This window comes from Botryllus schlosseri, chromosome 12 (assembly GCF_051294905.1).
Source record: "Botryllus schlosseri isolate E-star chromosome 12, Bs_hap1, whole genome shotgun sequence".
Lineage (NCBI taxonomy): Eukaryota > Metazoa > Chordata > Ascidiacea > Stolidobranchia > Styelidae > Botryllus > Botryllus schlosseri.
Genome location: NC_137247.1, coordinates 26,082,156 through 26,102,706, shown reverse-complemented (window position 1 = coordinate 26,102,706; position 20,551 = coordinate 26,082,156). Strand labels below are relative to the sequence as shown.

Genomic DNA, 20,551 nt, shown 5'->3' with positions numbered 1-20,551 from the left:
AGCATTTCCGAAATCATCATCCACCAACAATATTGTCACAAAGTTTAATGAAATTGGTACGGTCGAAGAAATACCAGGGTATCTTTAATATGATGGATATCAGGCATTTGAACTTTGACATATCAAATTTTGTTGTGACGTCATAATGATTGATACTCGAATACTCGACTCGAAGCATATCACGTGATTCGGAATCGAATCACTCAGGTACTCGATGTTGCTCAGCCGTAGTCGCAACCCATACTTCAAGAACCCCGTGGGTAGAACCTACTAAGGATAGTTTTCCAATGCGAACCTCTGGACATGATAGAGTTTGGCGTATGGTAAACGAAGTTGATCCGAACGTCCGAACGAGATTGTACTGTGACAGCGATCTCCCGGCATTCCATCAACAAACTGCAAACACTTCAAACCAAATAAAAGGAACATTTTTGAAATTTCCACGTCATTTATTGGTTTATGACGCCACGGTCCGTCGAAGTAGATATGGGCCGGTTAGCTCAGTTGGTTAGAGCGTCGTGCTAATAACGCGAATGTCGCGGGTTCGAGCCCCGTACTGGCCACCTGAATCGCCGCGATAGCTCAGTCGGGAGAGCGTCAGACTGAAGATCTGAAGGTCCCTGGTTCAATCCCGGGTCGCGGCAGCTTTGACGCCGGAATTTCTTTTGAGACCCGAGACCGCTTATCGCTTCACCGATAATATCGGAGATTTTTTATAAAACATGCACTTGGAAATAATTGTAGGTAGCCTACCGGCCATTAGAAGTACTATTTTATCGTAATTTTTCGTCACGTTCCAGCATAGCAGTAGCAGAGTTGAACCAAACTTCCATATATTCCAAATTACATTAGAATGGGAATTTTCTACGGATTAGGTAAGAATTAAATCACTGAATTCGGGAAACTTGGAAATTGAAGCAAGTACATTTCATATCGAGTCAGAGTTCATTCCAACAAGCACGACGACGACAAATGTCGGTACAGCAAGCCTGGCCCGTTTCCCACGATACAGTTCTCCTGTAACTTTTCCAGGAAGCCCAAAAATGAGAATAGGATTAAAATTGGAACACGTAAAGATTTCAGATATGAGATTAGGATTGGACCCCAACGATACGGATTGGAACGTCAATTATCAAGAGTGTGCACTAGCCATTGTGGATGACGGAGGACGATATTTCGATCTTTTGTAGCACATATGATTGCCGTGACTTCCAGTGCGTGTCGAACAAATTAATTTAATCAATAATCGTTAAATTAAAATGCGAATGGAATGGATTATATTCCCATCGTTTTAGGAATGCTGGAGTAATTTTCCTACGGTGTATACGAACATCCCTGGTTTTAAAGCTTTAATATATAATCCAGAGATTTTACCAAATAGAACAGGAAGACGCGTCAAAGTAGCTCCGCCGGGGCTTGAACCCAGGACCTTCTGCGTGTTAAGCAGACGTGATAACCACTACACTACGGAACTCGTCCGTACGCGTGCCATTTCATCGATGGATACAGATTGCACAGGTTTACACGTATTTTATGTTTAGTTCACAAACGGATCGTTTCATTATGTACGTACGGCGAATGCATTGTGGTATGGCATGCAAGGCATACAGCGACCAATGTTCTACGGACGCGCCACAATATCGGTGTTGGTTCACCAATCTTAACGCAAAATTCCCGACATAAAGGCTACATGCGGGATGTAGAAAACGATGCACTTATACGAAATTCATACAACGCATGCCAAATGCTTTCAACGAGATTTTCATGCGATCAGACATCGAAGACGAAAAATGTCAATACCTAGCAAGCTACTGACGATGTGTTGATTAAAATCAAGGTCGACTCTCTCGCGACCCGAAGAATCTGTTTGAACTTCCCGTTTCTACGTCTGTCATTGTAACTTTCTTGCTCGTAACGACCGAGCTTGACGCCGAGAAAAATCGTCCCTATTTTGGGTTCTGAGAATATGGCAGAACGAGATGTTGCCAATCGGCATATACGCTCATCCCGAGTATAGCTTTAATTCACGCATGGACGATTGTTCTGAATAAAATAGAAAAGATTGAAGAGATAGTCCCGCTGGGGCTTGAACCCAGGACCTTCTGCGTGTTAAGCAGACGTGATAACCACTACACTGCGGAACTCGTCCGTACGCGTGCCATTTCATCGATGGATACAGATTGCACAGGTTTACACGTATTTTATGTTTAGTTCACAAACGGATCGTTTCATTATGTATGTACGGCGAATGCATTGTGGTATGGCATGCAAGGCATACAGCGACCAATGTTCTACGGACGCGCCACAATATCGGTGTTGGTTTACCAATCTTAACGCAAAATTCCCGACATAAAGGCTACATGCGGGATGTAGAAAACGATGCACTAATACGAAATTCATACAACGCATGCGAAATGCTTTCAACGAGATTTTTATGCGATCAGACATCGAAGACGAAAAATGTCAATACCTAGCAAGCTACTGGCGATGTGTTGATTAAAATCAAGGTCGACTCTCTCGCGACCCGAAGAATCTGTTTGAACTTCCCGTTTCTACGTCTGCTATTGTAACTTTCTTGCTCGTAACGACCGAGCTTGACGCCGAGAAAAATCGTCCCTATTTTGGGTTCTGAGAATATGGCAGAACGAGATGTTGCCAATCGGCATATACGCTCATTCCGAGTATAGCTTCAATTCACGCATGGACGATTGTTCTGAATAAAATAGAAAAGATAGAAGACATAGTTCCGCTGGCGCTTGAACCCAGGACCTTCTGCGTGTGAAGCAGACGTGATAACCGCTACACTACGGAACTTGGACCGACCGTCACATATTCATCGATGTGCTCAAGTTAAACAGGTTTATAATGCTCTGCTGAATTTACCAGCCGATTATCAGAATGTGTATGCTTAGCACATCCCTTTTGAAAATACGGTGGGCTGTCCGGGACATACACGAACCAACGTTTTTCGTGCGCTTAATGGTCATACTAGAGTAAATCATCCGAGCAGTCTCCGACAGTGTTTTCCAGAGAATCCATCGTGGGACAAATCTTATCTTGAATTCAAACAAATTTGCGCAACATAAAGTCGACGTTTGTTCATGATCGTGCCATATTGTTGTAACTACTTTTCTGCCAGTCTCGCTTATTGGCTATTGCATCCAACCCAGTGACGTCCGAAAAGAAAAGAAATCCTACGCTCCTCGCTACTGAATTTAATTTTATCAACGAGAATTATGGTTTCGATTCTTATTTCAAACCTTTATTGGGCGTATCGCAGCGTACGAAACATATAGTGCAAAGTTACGACCGTTTCTTGAAAAGCATTTCCGAAATCATCATCCACCAACAATATTGTCACAAAGTTTAATGAAATTGGTACGGCCGAAGAAGTACAAGGGTATCTTTAATATGATCGATATCAGGCATTTGAACTTTGACATATCAAATTTTGTTGTGACGTCATAATGATTGATACTCGAATACTCGACTCGAAGCATATCACGTGATTCGGAATCGAATCACTCAGGTACTCGATGTTGCTCAGCCCTAGTCGCAACCCATACTTCAAGAACCCCGTGGGTAGAACCTACTAAGGATAGTTTTCCAATGCGAACCTCTGGACATGATAGAGTTTGGCGTATGGTAAACGAAGTTGATCCGAACGTCCGAACGAGATTGTACTGTGACAGCGATCTCCCGGCATTCCATCAACAAACTGCAAACACTTCAAACCAAATAAAAGGAACATTTTTGAAATTTCCACGTCATTTATTGGTTTATGACGCCACGGTCCGTCGAAGTAGATATGGGCCGGTTAGCTCAGTTGGTTAGAGCGTCGTGCTAATAACGCGAATGTCGCGGGTTCGAGCCCCGTACTGGCCACCTCAATCGCCGCGATAGCTCAGTCGGGAGAGCGTCAGACTGAAGATCTGAAGGTCCGTGGTTCAATCCCGGGTCGCGGCAGCTTTGACGCCGGAATTTCTTTTGAGACCCGAGACCGCTTATCGCTTCACCGATAATATCGGAGTTTTTTTTATAAAACATGCACTTGGAAATAATTGTAGGTAGCCTACCGGCCATTAGAAGTACTATTTTATCGGAATATTTCGTCACGTTCCAGCATAGCAGTAGCAGAGTTGAACCAAACTTCCATATATTCCAAATTACATTAGAATGGGAATTTTCTACGGATTAGGTAAGAATTAAATCACTGAATTCGGGAAACTTGGAAATTGAAGCAAGTACATTTCATATCGAGTCAGAGTTCATTCCAACAAGCACGACGACGACAAATGTCGGTACAGCAAGCCTGGCCCGTTTCCCACGATACAGTTCTCCTGTAACTTTTCCAGGAAGCCCAAAAATGAGAATAGGATTAAAATTGGAACACGTAAAGATTTCAGATATGAGATTAGGATTGGACCCCAACGATACGGATTGGAACGTCAATTATCAAGAGTGTGCACTAGCCATTGTGGAGGACAGAGGACGATATTTCGATCTTTTGTAGCACATATGATTGCCGTGACTTCCAGTGCGTGTCGAACTAATTAATTTAATCAATAATCGTTAAATTAAAATGCGAATGGAATGGATTATATTCCCATCGTTTTAGGAATGCTGGAGTAATTTTCCTACGGTGTATACGAACATCCCTGGTTTTAAAGCTTTAATATATAATCCAGAGATTTTACCAAATAGAACAGGAAGACGCGTCAAAGTAGTTCCGCTGGGGCTTGAACCCAGGACCTTCTGCGTGTTAAGCAGACGTGATAACCACTACACTACGGAACTTGGACCGACCGTCACATATTCATCGATGTGCTCAAGTTAAACAGGTTTATAATGCTCTGCTGAGTTTACCAGCCGATTATCAGAATGTGTATGCTTAGCACATCCCTTGTGAAAATACGGTGGGCTTTCCGGGACATACACGAACCAACGTTTTTCGTGCGCTTAACGGTCATACTAGAGTAAATCATCCGAGCAGTCTCCGACAGTGTTTTCCAGAGAATCCATCGTGGGACAAATCTTATCTTGAATTCAAACAAATTTGCGCAACATAAAGTCGACGTTTGTTCATGATCGTGCCATATTGTTGTAACTACTTTTCTGCATGTCTCGCTTATTGGCTATTGCATCCAACCCAGTGACGTCCGAAAAGAAAAGAAATCATACGCTCCTCGCTACTGAATTTAATTTTATCAACGAGAATCATGGTTTCGATTCTTATTTCAAACCTTTATTGGGCGTATCGCAACGTACGAAACATGTAGTGCAAAGTTACGACCGTTTCTTGAAAAGCATTTCCGAAATCATCATCCACCAACAATATTGTCACAAAGTTTAATGAAATTGGTACGGTCGAAGAAATACCAGGGTATCTTTAATATGATGGATATCAGGCATTTGAACTTTGACATATCAAATTTTGTTGTGACGTCATAATGATTGATACTCGAATACTCGACTCGAAGCATATCACGTGATTCGGAATCGAATCACTCAGGTACTCGATGTTGCTCAGCCGTAGTCGCAACCCATACTTCAAGAACCCCGTGGGTAGAACCTACTAAGGATAGTTTTCCAATGCGAACCTCTGGACATGATAGAGTTTGGCGTATGGTAAACGAAGTTGATCCGAACGTCCGAACGAGATTGTACTGTGACAGCGATCTCCCGGCATTCCATCAACAAACTGCAAACACTTCAAACCAAATAAAAGGAACATTTTTGAAATTTCCACGTCATTTATTGGTTTATGACGCCACGGTCCGTCGAAGTAGATATGGGCCGGTTAGCTCAGTTGGTTAGAGCGTCGTGCTAATAACGCGAATGTCGCGGGTTCGAGCCCCGTACTGGCCACCTGAATCGCCGCGATAGCTCAGTCGGGAGAGCGTCAGACTGAAGATCTGAAGGTCCCTGGTTCAATCCCGGGTCGCGGCAGCTTTGACGCCGGAATTTCTTTTGAGACCCGAGACCGCTTATCGCTTCACCGATAATATCGGAGATTTTTTATAAAACATGCACTTGGAAATAATTGTAGGTAGCCTACCGGCCATTAGAAGTACTATTTTATCGTAATTTTTCGTCACGTTCCAGCATAGCAGTAGCAGAGTTGAACCAAACTTCCATATATTCCAAATTACATTAGAATGGGAATTTTCTACGGATTAGGTAAGAATTAAATCACTGAATTCGGGAAACTTGGAAATTGAAGCAAGTACATTTCATATCGAGTCAGAGTTCATTCCAACAAGCACGACGACGACAAATGTCGGTACAGCAAGCCTGGCCCGTTTCCCACGATACAGTTCTCCTGTAACTTTTCCAGGAAGCCCAAAAATGAGAATAGGATTAAAATTGGAACACGTAAAGATTTCAGATATGAGATTAGGATTGGACCCCAACGATACGGATTGGAACGTCAATTATCAAGAGTGTGCACTAGCCATTGTGGATGACGGAGGACGATATTTCGATCTTTTGTAGCACATATGATTGCCGTGACTTCCAGTGCGTGTCGAACAAATTAATTTAATCAATAATCGTTAAATTAAAATGCGAATGGAATGGATTATATTCCCATCGTTTTAGGAATGCTGGAGTAATTTTCCTACGGTGTATACGAACATCCCTGGTTTTAAAGCTTTAATATATAATCCAGAGATTTTACCAAATAGAACAGGAAGACGCGTCAAAGTAGCTCCGCCGGGGCTTGAACCCAGGACCTTCTGCGTGTTAAGCAGACGTGATAACCACTACACTACGGAACTCGTCCGTACGCGTGCCATTTCATCGATGGATACAGATTGCACAGGTTTACACGTATTTTATGTTTAGTTCACAAACGGATCGTTTCATTATGTACGTACGGCGAATGCATTGTGGTATGGCATGCAAGGCATACAGCGACCAATGTTCTACGGACGCGCCACAATATCGGTGTTGGTTCACCAATCTTAACGCAAAATTCCCGACATAAAGGCTACATGCGGGATGTAGAAAACGATGCACTTATACGAAATTCATACAACGCATGCCAAATGCTTTCAACGAGATTTTCATGCGATCAGACATCGAAGACGAAAAATGTCAATACCTAGCAAGCTACTGACGATGTGTTGATTAAAATCAAGGTCGACTCTCTCGCGACCCGAAGAATCTGTTTGAACTTCCCGTTTCTACGTCTGTCATTGTAACTTTCTTGCTCGTAACGACCGAGCTTGACGCCGAGAAAAATCGTCCCTATTTTGGGTTCTGAGAATATGGCAGAACGAGATGTTGCCAATCGGCATATACGCTCATCCCGAGTATAGCTTTAATTCACGCATGGACGATTGTTCTGAATAAAATAGAAAAGATTGAAGAGATAGTCCCGCTGGGGCTTGAACCCAGGACCTTCTGCGTGTTAAGCAGACGTGATAACCACTACACTGCGGAACTCGTCCGTACGCGTGCCATTTCATCGATGGATACAGATTGCACAGGTTTACACGTATTTTATGTTTAGTTCACAAACGGATCGTTTCATTATGTATGTACGGCGAATGCATTGTGGTATGGCATGCAAGGCATACAGCGACCAATGTTCTACGGACGCGCCACAATATCGGTGTTGGTTTACCAATCTTAACGCAAAATTCCCGACATAAAGGCTACATGCGGGATGTAGAAAACGATGCACTAATACGAAATTCATACAACGCATGCGAAATGCTTTCAACGAGATTTTTATGCGATCAGACATCGAAGACGAAAAATGTCAATACCTAGCAAGCTACTGGCGATGTGTTGATTAAAATCAAGGTCGACTCTCTCGCGACCCGAAGAATCTGTTTGAACTTCCCGTTTCTACGTCTGCTATTGTAACTTTCTTGCTCGTAACGACCGAGCTTGACGCCGAGAAAAATCGTCCCTATTTTGGGTTCTGAGAATATGGCAGAACGAGATGTTGCCAATCGGCATATACGCTCATTCCGAGTATAGCTTCAATTCACGCATGGACGATTGTTCTGAATAAAATAGAAAAGATAGAAGACATAGTTCCGCTGGCGCTTGAACCCAGGACCTTCTGCGTGTGAAGCAGACGTGATAACCGCTACACTACGGATCTTGGACCGACCGTCACATATTCATCGATGTGCTCAAGTTAAACAGGTTTATAATGCTCTGCTGAATTTACCAGCCGATTATCAGAATGTGTATGCTTAGCACATCCCTTGTGAAAATACGGGGGGCTGTCCGGGACATACACAAACCAACGTTTTTCGTGCGCTTAATGGTCATACTAGAGTAAATCATCCCAGCAGTCTCCGACAGTGTTTTCCAGAGAATCCATTGTGGGACAAATCTTATCTTGAATTCAAACAAATTTGCGCAACATAAAGTCGACGTTTGTTCATGATCGTGCCATATTGTTGTAACTACTTTTCTGCAAGTCTCGCTTATTGGCTATTGCATCCAACCCAGTGACGTCCGAAAAGAAAAGAAATCATACGCTCCTCGCTACTGAATTTAATTTTATCAACGAGAATTATGGTTTCGATTCTTATTTCAAACCTTTATTGGGCGTATCGCAGCGTACGAAACATATAGTGCAAAGTTACGACCGTTTCTTGAAAAGCATTTCCGAAATCATCATCCACCAACAATATTGTCACAAAGTTTAATGAAATTGGTACGGCCGAAGAAATACAAGGGTATCTTTAATATGATGGATATCAGGCATTTGAACTTTGACATATCAAATTTTGTTGTGACGTCATAATGATTGATACTCGAATACTCGACTCGAAGCATATCACGTGATTCGGAATCGAATCACCCAGGTACTCGATGTTGCTCAGCCCTAGTCGCAACCCATACTTCAAGAACCCCGTGGGTAGAACCTACTAAGGATAGTTTTCCAATGCGAACCTCTGGACATGATAGAGTTTGGCGTATGGTAAACGAAGTTGATCCGAACGTCCGAACGAGATTGTACTGTGACAGCGATCTCCCGGCATTCCATCAACAAACTGCAAACACTTCAAACCAAATAAAAGGAACATTTTTGAAATTTCCACGTCATTTATTGGTTTATGACGCCACGGTCCGTCGAGGTAGATATGGGCCGGTTAGCTCAGTTGGTTAGAGCGTCGTGCTAATAACGCGAATGTCGCGGGTTCGAGCCCCGTACTGGCCACCTGAATCGCCGCGATAGCTCAGTCGGGAGAGCGTCAGACTGAAGATCTGAAGGTCCCTGATTCAATCCCGGGTCGCGGCAGCTTTGACGCCGGAATTTCTTTTGAGACCCGAGACCGCTTATCGCTTCACCGATAATATCGTTTTTTTTTTATAAAACATGCACTTGGAAATAATTGTAGGTAGCCTACCGGCCATTAGAAGTACTATTTTATCGGAATTTTTCGTCACGTTCCAGCATAGCAGTAGCAGAGTTGAACCAAACTTCCATATATTCCAAATTACATTAGAATGGGAATTTTCTACGGATTAGGTTAGAATTAAATCACTGAATTCGGGAAACTTGGAAATTGAAGCAAGTACATTTCATATCGAGTCAGAGTTCATTCCAACAAGCACGACGACGACAAATGTCGGTACAGCAAGCCTGGCCCGTTTCCCACGATACAGTTCTCCTGTAACTTTTCCAGGAAGCCCAAAAATGAGAATAGGATTAAAATTGGAACACGTAAAGATTTCAGATATGAGATTAGGATTGGACCCCAACGATACGGATTGGAACGTTAATTATCAAGAGTGTGCACTAGCCATTGTGGAGGACGGAGGACGATATTTCGATCTTTTGTAGCACATATGATTGCCGTGACTTCCAGTGCGTGTCGAACTAATTAATTCAATCAATAATCGTTAAATTAAAATGCGAATGGAATGGATTATATTCCCATCGTTTTAGGAATGCTGGAGTAATTTTCCTACGGTGTATACGAACATCCCTGGTTTTAAAGCTTTAATTTATAATCCAGAGATTTTACCAAATAGAACAGGAAGACGCGTCAAAGTAGTTCTGCTGGGGCTTGAACTCAGGACCTTCTGCGTGTTAAGCAGACGTGATAACCACTACACTACGGAACTCGTCCGTACGCGTGCCATTTCATCGATGGATACAGATTGCACAGGTTTACACGTATTTTATGTTTAGTTCACAAACGGATCATTTCATTATGTATGTACGGCGAATGCATTGTGGTATGGCATGCAAGGCATACAGCGACCAATGTTCTACGGACGCACCACAATATCGGTGTTGGTTTACCAATCTTAACGCAAAATTCCCGACATAAAGGCTACATGCGGGATGTAGAAAACGATGCACTAATACGAAATTCATACAACGCATGCCAAATGCTTTCAACGAGATTTTTATGCGATCAGACATCGAAGACGAAAAATGTCAATACCTAGCAAGCTACTGACGATGTGTTGATTAAAATCAAGGTCGACTCTCTCGCGACCCGAAGAATCTGTTTGAACTTCCCGTTTCTACGTCTGCTATTGTAACTTTCTTGCTCGTAACGACCGAGCTTGACGCCGAGAAAAATCGTCCCTATTTTGGGTTCTGAGAATATGGCAGGCCTCCGCAAGCTCAATTGCCCGTGTGTTCACAGATCATTATTAAGAACGCTTGAGAGTAAGAGGGGAATAACGAGATGTTGCCAATCGGCATATACGCTCATCCCGAGTATAGCTTTAATTCACGCATGGACGATTGTTCTGAATAAAATAGAAAAGATAGAAGACATAGTTCCGCTGGGGCTTGAACCCAGGACCTTCTGCGTGTGAAGCAGACGTGATAACCGCTACACTACGGAACTCGTCCGTACGCGTGCCATTTCATCGATGGTTACAGATTGCACAGGTTTACACGTATTTTATGTTTAGTTCACAAACGGATCGTTTCATTATGTATGTACGGCGAATGCATTGTGGTATGGCATGCAAGGCATACAGCGACCAATGTTCTACGGACGCGCCACAATATCGGTGTTGGTTTACCAATCTTAACGCAAAATTCCCGACATAAAGGCTACATGCGGGATGTAGAAAACGATGCACTAATACGAAATTCATACAACGCATGCCAAATGCTTTCAACAAGATTTTTATGCGATCAGACATCGAAGACGAAAAATGTCAATACCTAGCAAGCTACTGACGATGTGTTGATTAAAATCAAGGTCGACTCTCTCGCGACCCGAAGAATCTGTTTGAACTTCCCGTTTCTACGTCTGTCATTGTAACTTTCTTGCTCGTAACGACCGAGTTTGACGCCGAGAAAAATCGTCCCTATTTTGGGTTCTGAGAATATGGCAGAACGAGATGTTGCCAATCGGCATATACGCTCATCCCGAGTATAGCTTTAATTCACGCATGGACGATTGTTCTGAATAAAATAGAAAAGATTGAAGACATAGTTCCGCTGGGGCTTGAACCCAGGACCTTCTGCGAGTGAAGCAGACGTGATAACCGCTACACTACGGAACTTGGACCGACCGTCACATATTCATCGATGTGCTCAAGTTAAACAGGTTTATAATGCTATGCTGAATTTACCAGCCGATTATCAGAATGTGTATGCTTAGCACATCTCTTGTGAAAATACGGTGGGCTGTCCGGGACATACACGAACCAACGTTTTTCGTGCGCTTAATGGTCATACTAGAGTAAATCATCCGAGCAGTCTCCGACAGTGTTTTCCAGAGAATCCATTGTGGGACAAATCTTATCTTGAATTCAAACAAATTTGCGCAAAATAAAGTCGACGTTTGTTCATGATCGTGCCATATTGTTGTAACTACTTTTCTGCAAGTCTCGCTTATTGGCTATTGCATCCAACCCAGTGACGTCCGAAAAGAAAAGAAATCATACGCTCCTCGCTACTGAATTTAATTTTATCAACGAGAATTATGGTTTCGATTCTTATTTCAAACCTTTATTGGGCGTATCGCAGCGTACGAAACATATAGTGCAAAGTTACGACCGTTTCTTGAAAAGCATTTCCGAAATCATCATCCACCAACAATATTGTCACAAAGTTTAATGAAATTGGTACGGCCGAAGAAATACAAGGGTATCTTTAATATGATGGATATCAGGCATTTGAACTTTGACATATCAAATTTTGTTGTGACGTCATAATGATTGATACTCGAATACTCGACTCGAAGCATATCACGTGATTCGGAATCGAATCACTCAGGTACTCGATGTTGCTCAGCCCTAGTCGCAACCCATACTTCAAGAACCCCGTGGGTAGAACCTACTAAGGATACTTTTCCAATGCGAAATTATATGATAGAGTTTGGCGTATGGTAAACGAAGTTGATCCGAACGTCCGAACGAGATTGTACTGTGACAGCGATCTCCCGGCATTCCATCAACAAACTGCAAACACTTCAAACCAAATAAAAGGAACATTTTTGAAATTTCCACATCATTTATTGGTTTATGACGCCACGGTCCGTCGAGGTAGATATGGGCCGGTTAGCTCAGTTGGTTAGAGCGTCGTGCTAATAACGCGAATGTCGCGGGTTCGAGCCCCGTACTGGCCACCTGAATCGCCGCGATAGCTCAGTCGGGAGAGCGTCAGACTGAAGATCTGAAGGTCCCTGGTTCAATCCCGGGTCGCGGCAGCTTTGACGCCGGAATTTCTTTTGAGACCCGAGACCGCTTATCGCTTCACCGATAATATCGTTTTTTTTTTATAAAACATGCACTTGGAAATAATTGTAGGTAGCCTACCGGCCATTAGAAGTACTATTTTATCGGAATTTTTCGTCACGTTCCAGCATAGCAGTAGCAGAGTTGAACCAAACTTCCATATATTCCAAATTACATTAGAATGGGAATTTTCTACGGATTAGGTTAGAATTAAATCACTGAATTCGGGAAACTTGGAAATTGAAGCAAGTACATTTCATATCGAGTCAGAGTTCATTCCAACAAGCACGACGACGACAAATGTCGGTACAGCAAGCCTGGCCCGTTTCCCACGATACAGTTCTCCTGTAACTTTTCCAGGAAGCCCAAAAATAAGAATAGGATTAAAATTGGAACACGTAAAGATTTCAGATATGAGATTAGGATTGGACCCCAACGATACGGATTGGAACGGTAATTATCAAGAGTGTGCACTAGCCATTGTGGAGGACGGAGGACGATATTTCGATCTTTTGTAGCACATATGATTGCCGTGACTTCCAGTGCGTGTCGAACTAATTAATTTAATCAATAATCGTTAAATTAAAATGCGAATGGAATGGATTATATTCCCATCGTTTTAGGAATGCTGGAGTAATTTTCCTACGGTGTATACGAACATCCCTGGTTTTAAAGCTTTAAATTATAATCCAGAGATTTTACCAAATAGAACAGGAAGACGCGTCAAAGTAGTTCTGCTGGGGCTTGAACCCAGGACCTTCTGCGTGTTAAGCAGACGTGATAACCACTACACTACGGAACTCGTCCGTACGCGTGCCATTTCATCGATGGATACAGATTGCACAGGTTTACACGTATTTTATGTTTAGTTCACAATCGGATCGTTTCATTATGTATGTACGGAGAATGCATTGTGGTATGGCATGCAAGGCATACAGCAACCAATGTTCTACGGACGCGCCACAATATCGGTGTTGGTTTACCAATCTTAACGCAAAATTCCCGACATAAAGGCTACATGCGGGATGCAGAAAACGATGCACTTATACGAAATTCATACAACGCATGCCAAATGCTTTCAACGAGATTTTTATGCGATCAGACATCGAAGACGAAAAATGTCAATACCTAGCAAGCTACTGACGATGTGTTGATTAAAATCAAGGTCGACTCTCTCGCGACCCGAAGAATCTGTTTGAACTTCCCGTTTCTACGTCTGTCATTGTAACTTTCTTGCTCGTAACGACCGAGCTTGACGCCGAGAAAAATCGTCCCTATTTTGGGTTCTGAGAATATGGCAGAACGAGATGTTGCCAATCGGCATATACGCTCATCCCGAGTATAGCTTTAATTCACGCATGGACGATTGTTCTGAATAAAATAGAAAAGATTGAAGACATAGTTCCGCTGGGGCTTGAACCCAGGACCTTCTGCGTGTGAAGCAGACGTGATAACCGCTACACTACGGAACTTGGACCGACCGTCACATATTCATCGATGTGCTCAAGTTAAACAGGTTTATAATGCTCTGCTGAGTTTACCAGCCGATTATCAGAATGTGTATGCTTAGCACATCCCTTGTGAAAATACGGTGGGCTGTCCGGGACATACACGAACCAACGTTTTTCGTGCGCTTAATGGTCATACTAGAGTAAATCATCCGAGCAGTCTCCGACAGTGTTTTCCAGAGAATCCATTGTGGGACAAATCTTATCTTGAATTCAAACAAATTTGCGCAACATAAAGTCGACGTTTGTTCATGATCGTGCCATATTGTTGTAACTACTTTTCTGCAAGTCTCGCTTATTGGCTATTGCATCCAACCCAGTGACGTCCGAAAAGAAAAGAAATCATACGCTCCTCGCTACTGAATTTAATTTTATCAACGAGAATTATGGTTTCGATTCTTATTTCAAACCTGTATTGGGCGTATCGCAGCATACGAAACATATAGTGCAAAGTTACGACCGTTTCTTGAAAAGCATTTCCGAAATCATCATCCACCAACAATATTGTCACAAAGTTTAATGAAATTGGTACGTCCGAAGAAATACAAGGGTATCTTTAATATGATGGATATCAGGCATTTGAACTTTGACATATCAAATTTTGTTGTGACGTCATAATGATTGATACTCGAATACTCGACTCGAAGCATATCACGTGATTCGGAAACGAATCACTCAGGTACTCGATGTTGCTCAGCCCTAGTCGCAACCCATACTTCAAGAACCCCGTGGGTAGAACCTACTAAGGATAGTTTTCCAATGCGAACCTCTGGACATGATAGAGTTTGGCGTGTGGTAAACGAAGTTGATCCGAACGTCCGAACGAGATTGTACTGTGACAGCGATCTCCCGGCATTCCATCAACAAACTGCAAACACTTCAAACCAAATAAAAGGAACATTTTTGAAATTTCCACGTCATTTATTGGTTTATGACGCCACGGTCCGTCGAAGTAGATATGGGCCGGTTAGCTCAGTTGTGCTAATAACGCGAATGTCGCGGGTTCGAGCCCCGTACTGGCCACCTGAATCGCCGCGATAGCTCAGTCGGGAGAGCGTCAGACTGAAGATCTGAAGGTTCCTGGCTCAATCCCGGGTCGCGGCAGCTTTGACGCCGGAATTTCTTTTGAGACCCGAGACCGCTTATCGCTTCACCGATAATATCGGAGTTTTTTTATAAAACATGCACTTGGAAATAATTGTAGGTAGCCTACCGGCCATTAGAAGTACTATTTTATCGGAATTTTTCGTCACGTTCCAGCATAGCAGTAGCAGAGTTGAACCAAACTTCCATATATTCCAAATTACATTAGAATGGGAATTTTCTACGGATTAGGTAAGAATTAAATCACTGAATTCGGGAAACTTGGAAATTGAAGCAAGTACATTTCATATCGAGTCAGAGTTCATTCCAACAAGCACAACGACGACAAATGTCGGTACAGCAAGCCTGGCCCGTTTCCCACGATACAGTTCTTCTGTAACTTTTCCAGGAAGCCCAAAAATGAGAATAGGATTAAAATTGGAACACGTAAAGATTTCAGATATGAGATTAGGATTGGACCCCAACGATACGGATTGGAACGTCAATTATCAAGAGTGTGCACTAGCCATTGTGGAGGACGGAGGACGATATTTCGATCTTTTGTAGCACATATGATTGCCGTGACTTCCAGTGCGTGTCGAACTAATTAATTTAATCAATAATCGTTAAATTAAAATGCGAATGGAATGGATTATATTCCCATCGTTTTAGGAATGCTGTAGTAATTTTCCTACGGTGTATATGAACATCCCTGGTTTTAAAGCTTTAATATATAATCCAGAGATTTTACCAAATAGAACAGGAAGACGCGTCAAAGTAGTTCCGCTGGGGCTTGAACCCAGGACCTTCTGCGTGTTAAGCAGACGTGATAACCACTACACTACGGAACTCGTCCGTACGCGTGCCATTTCATCGATGGATACAGATTGCACAGGTTTACACGTATTTTATGTTTAGTTCACAAACGGATCGTTTCATTATGTATGTACGGCGAATGCATTGTGGTATGGCATGCAAGGCATACAGCGACCAATGTTCTACGGACGCGCCACAATATCGGTGTTGGTTTACCAATCTTAACGCAAAATTCCCGACATAAAGGCTACATGCGGGATGTAGAAAACGATGCACTAATACGAAATTCATACAACGCATGCGAAATGCTTTCAACGAGATTTTTATGCGATCAGACATCGAAGACGAAAAATGTCAATACCTAGCAAGCTACTGACGATGTGTTGATTAAAATCAAGGTCGAGTCTCTCGCGACCCGAAGAATCTGTTTGAACTTCCCGTTTCTACGTCTGCTATTGTAACTTTCTTGCTCGTAACGACCGAGCTTGACGCCGAGAAAAATCGTCCCTATTTTGGGTTCTGAGAATATGGCAGGCCTCCGCAAGCTCGATTGCCCGTGTGTTCACAGATCATTATTAAGAACGCTTGAGAGTAAGAGGGGAATAACGAGATGTTGCCAATCGGCATATACGCTCATTCCGAGTATAGCTTTAATTCACGCATGGACGATTGTTCTGAATAAAATAGAAAAGATAGAAGTCATAGTTCCGCTGGGGCTTGAACCCAGGACTTTCTGCGTGTGAAGCAGACGTGATAACCGCTACACTACGGAACTTGGACCGACCGTCACATATTCATCGATGTGCTCAAGTTAAACAGGTTTATAATGCTCTGCTGAGTTTACCAGCCGATTATCAGAATGTGTATGCTTAGCACATCCCTTGTGAAAATACGGTGGGCTGTCCGGGACATACACGAACCAACGTTTTTCGTGCGCTTAACGGTCATACTAGAGTAAATCATCCGAGCAGTCTCCGACAGTGTTTTCCAGAGAATCCATTGTGGGACAAATCTTATCTTGAATTCAAACAAATTTGCGCAACATAAAGTCGACGTTTGTTCATGATCGTGCCATATTGTTGTAACTACTTTTCTGCAAGTCTCGCTTATTGGCTATTGCATCCAACCCAGTGACGTCCGAAAAGAAAAGAAATCATACGCTCCTCGCTACTGAATTTAATTTTATCAACGAGAATTATGGTTTCGATTCTTATTTCAAACCTGTATTGGGCGTATCGCAGCGTACGAAACATATAGTGCAAAGTTACGACCGTTTCTTGAAAAGCATTTCCGAAATCATCATCCACCAACAATATTGTCACAAAGTTTAATGAAATTGGTACGGCCGAAGAAATACAAGGGTATCTTTAATATGATGGATATCAGGCATTTGAACTTTGACATATCAAATTTTGTTGTGACGTCATAATGATTGATACTCGAATACTCGACTCGAAGCATATCACGTGATTCGGAAACGAATCACTCAGGTACTCGATGTTGCTCAGCCCTAGTCGCAACCCATACTTCAAGAACCCCGTGGGTAGAACCTACTAAGGATAGTTTTCCAATGCGAACCTCTGGACATGATAGAGTTTGGCGTATGGTAAACGAAGTTGATCCGAACGTCCGAACGAGATTGTACTGTGACAGCGATCTCCCGGCATTCCATCAACAAACTGCAAACACTTCAAACCAAATAAAAGGAACATTTTTGAAATTTCCACGTCATTTATTGGTTTATGACGCCACGGTCCGTCGAAGTAGATATGGGCCGGTTAGCTCAGTTGGTTAGAGCGTCGTGCTAATAACGCGAATGTCGCGGGTTCGAGCCCCGTACTGGCCACCTGAATCGCCGCGATAGCTCAGTCGGGAGAGCGTCAGACTGAAGATCTGAAGGTCCCTGGCTCAATCCCGGGTCGCGGCAGCTTTGACGCCGGAATTTCTTTTGAGACCCGAGACCGCTTATCGCTTCACCGATAATATCGGAGTTTTTTTATAAAACATGCACTTGGAAATAATTGTAGGTAGCCTACCGGCCATTAGAAGTACTATTTTATCGGAATTTTTCGTCACGTTCCAGCATAGCAGTAGCAGAGTTGAACCAAACTTCCATATATTCCAAATTACATTAGAATGGGAATTTTCTACGGATTAGGTAAGAATTAAATCACTGAATTCGGGAAACTTGGAAATTGAAGCAAGTACATTTCATATCGAGTCAAAGTTCATTCCAACAAGCACGACGACGACAAATGTCGGTACAGCAAGCCTGGCCCGTTTCCCACGATACAGTTCTCCTGTAACTTTTCCAGGAAGCCCAAAAATGAGAATAGGATTAAAATTGGAACACGTAAAGATTTCAGATATGAGATTAGGATTGGACCCCAACGATACGGATTGGAACGTCAATTATCAAGAGTGTGCACTAGCCATTGTGGAGGACGGAGGACGATATTTCGATCTTTTGTAGCACATATGATTGCCGTGACTTCCAGTGCGTGTCGAACTAATTAATTTAATCAATAATCGTTAAATTAAAATGCGAATGGAATGGATTATATTCCCATCGTTTTAGGAATGCTGGAGTAATTTTCCTACGGTGTATACGAACATCCCTGGTTTAAGAGCTTTAATATATAATCCAGAGATTTTACCAAATAGAACAGGAAGACGCGTCAAAGTAGTTCTGCTGGGGCTTGAACCCAGGACCTCCTGCGTGTTAAGCAGACGTGATAACCACTACACTACGGAACTCGTCCGTACGCGTGCCATTTCATCGATGGATACAGATTGCACAGGTTTACACGTATTTTATGTTTAGTTCACAAACGGATCGTTTCATTATGTATGTATGGCGAATGCATTGTGGTATGGCATGCAAGGCATACAGCGACCAATGTTCTACGGACGCGCCACAATATCTGTGTTGGTTTACCAATCTTAACGCAAAATTCCCGACATAAAGGCTACATGCGGGATGTAGAAAACGATGCACTAATACGAAATTCATACAACGCATGCCAAATGCTTTCAACGAGATTTTTATGCGATCAGACATCGAAGACGAAAAATGTCAATACCTAGCAAGCTACTGACGATGTGTTGATTAAAATCAAGGTCGACTCTCTCGCGACCCGAAGAATCTGTTTGAACTTCCCGTTTCTACGTCTGTCATTGTAACTTTCTTGCTCGTAACGAGCGAGCTTGACGCCGAGAAAAATCGTCCCTATTTTGGGTTCTGAGAATATGGCAGGCCTCCGCAAGCTCAATTGCCCGTGTGTTCACAGATCATTATTAAGAACGCCTGAGAGTAAGAGGGGAATAACGAGATGTTGCCAATCGGCATATACGCTCATCCCGAGTATAGCTTTAATTCACGCATGGACGATTGTTCTGAATAAAATAGAAAAGATAGAAGACATAGTTCCGCTGGAGCTTGAACCCAGGACCTTCTGCGTGTGAAGCAGACGTGATAACCGCTACACTACGGAACTTGGACCGACCGTCACATATTCATCGATGTGCTCAAGTTAAACAGGTTTATAATGCTCTGCTGAGTTTACCAGCCGATTATCAGAATGTGTATGCTTAGCACATCCCTTGTGAAAATACGGTGGGCTGTCCGGGACATACACGAACCAACGTTTTTCGTGCGCTTAACGGTCATACTAGAGTAAATCATCCGAGCAGTCTCCGACAGTGTTTTCCAGAGAATCCATTGTGGGACAAATCTTATCTTGAATTCAAACAAATTTGCGCAACATAAAGTCGACGTTTGTTCATGATCGTGCCATATTGTTGTAACTACTTTTCTGCAAGTCTCGCTTATTGGCTATTGCATCCAACCCAGTGACGTCCGAAAAGAAAAGAAATCATACGCTCCTCGCTACTGAATTTAATTTTATCAACGAGAATTATGGTTTCGATTCTTATTTCAAACCTGTATTGGGCGTATCGCAGCGTACGAAACATATAGTGCAAAGTTACGACCGTTTCTTGAAAAGCATTTCCGAAATCATCATCCACCAACAATATTGTCACAAAGTTTAATGAAATTGGTACGGCCGAAGAAATACAAGGGTATCTTTAATATGATGGATATCAGGCATTTGAACTTTGACATATCAAATTTTGTTGTGACGTCATAATGATTGATACTCGAATACTCGACTCGAAGCATATCACGTGATTCGGAAACGAATCACTCAGGTACTCGATGTTGCTCAGCCCTAGTCGCAACCCATACTTCAAGAACCCCGTGGGTAGAACCTACTAAGGATAGTTTTCCAATGCGAACCTCTGGACATGATAGAGTTTGGCGTATGGTAAACGAAGTTGATCCGAACGTCCGAACGAGATTGTACTGTGACAGCGATCTCCCGGCATTCCATCAACAAACTGCAAACACTTCGAACCAAATAAAAGGAACATTTTTGAAATTTCCACGTCATTTA

At 42.7% G+C, this 20,551-nt stretch overlaps 1 protein-coding gene and 18 non-coding genes across 19 annotated transcripts in view; 10 read left to right on the top strand and 9 right to left on the bottom strand.

Annotated features, from left to right (window-relative positions):
* Positions 1–20,551, top strand: part of LOC145452822 (uncharacterized) — a 345,136-nt gene that overhangs the window by 73,299 nt on the left and 251,286 nt on the right. The window lies entirely within an intron of this gene.
* Positions 490–563, top strand: Trnai-aau (transfer RNA isoleucine (anticodon AAU)). Its single transcript has one exon. It is a non-coding gene; the product is annotated as a tRNA-Ile (tRNA).
* On the top strand, positions 572–644 carry Trnaf-gaa (transfer RNA phenylalanine (anticodon GAA)). The gene has a single exon. It is a non-coding gene; the product is annotated as a tRNA-Phe (tRNA).
* Positions 1,402–1,474, bottom strand: Trnav-aac (transfer RNA valine (anticodon AAC)). Its single transcript has one exon. It is a non-coding gene; the product is annotated as a tRNA-Val (tRNA).
* Trnai-aau (transfer RNA isoleucine (anticodon AAU)) lies at positions 3,812–3,885 on the top strand. The gene has a single exon. It is a non-coding gene; the product is annotated as a tRNA-Ile (tRNA).
* Positions 4,725–4,797, bottom strand: Trnav-aac (transfer RNA valine (anticodon AAC)). The gene has a single exon. It is a non-coding gene; the product is annotated as a tRNA-Val (tRNA).
* Positions 5,795–5,868, top strand: Trnai-aau (transfer RNA isoleucine (anticodon AAU)). The gene has a single exon. It is a non-coding gene; the product is annotated as a tRNA-Ile (tRNA).
* Positions 5,877–5,949, top strand: Trnaf-gaa (transfer RNA phenylalanine (anticodon GAA)). Its single transcript has one exon. It is a non-coding gene; the product is annotated as a tRNA-Phe (tRNA).
* Positions 6,707–6,779, bottom strand: Trnav-aac (transfer RNA valine (anticodon AAC)). Its single transcript has one exon. It is a non-coding gene; the product is annotated as a tRNA-Val (tRNA).
* Positions 9,117–9,190, top strand: Trnai-aau (transfer RNA isoleucine (anticodon AAU)). Its single transcript has one exon. It is a non-coding gene; the product is annotated as a tRNA-Ile (tRNA).
* Positions 10,769–10,841, bottom strand: Trnav-cac (transfer RNA valine (anticodon CAC)). Its single transcript has one exon. It is a non-coding gene; the product is annotated as a tRNA-Val (tRNA).
* Positions 11,439–11,511, bottom strand: Trnav-cac (transfer RNA valine (anticodon CAC)). Its single transcript has one exon. It is a non-coding gene; the product is annotated as a tRNA-Val (tRNA).
* On the top strand, positions 12,505–12,578 carry Trnai-aau (transfer RNA isoleucine (anticodon AAU)). Its single transcript has one exon. It is a non-coding gene; the product is annotated as a tRNA-Ile (tRNA).
* On the top strand, positions 12,587–12,659 carry Trnaf-gaa (transfer RNA phenylalanine (anticodon GAA)). The gene has a single exon. It is a non-coding gene; the product is annotated as a tRNA-Phe (tRNA).
* Trnav-cac (transfer RNA valine (anticodon CAC)) lies at positions 14,087–14,159 on the bottom strand. Its single transcript has one exon. It is a non-coding gene; the product is annotated as a tRNA-Val (tRNA).
* Positions 16,057–16,129, bottom strand: Trnav-aac (transfer RNA valine (anticodon AAC)). Its single transcript has one exon. It is a non-coding gene; the product is annotated as a tRNA-Val (tRNA).
* Trnav-cac (transfer RNA valine (anticodon CAC)) lies at positions 16,797–16,869 on the bottom strand. The gene has a single exon. It is a non-coding gene; the product is annotated as a tRNA-Val (tRNA).
* Positions 17,867–17,940, top strand: Trnai-aau (transfer RNA isoleucine (anticodon AAU)). Its single transcript has one exon. It is a non-coding gene; the product is annotated as a tRNA-Ile (tRNA).
* On the bottom strand, positions 19,519–19,591 carry Trnav-cac (transfer RNA valine (anticodon CAC)). The gene has a single exon. It is a non-coding gene; the product is annotated as a tRNA-Val (tRNA).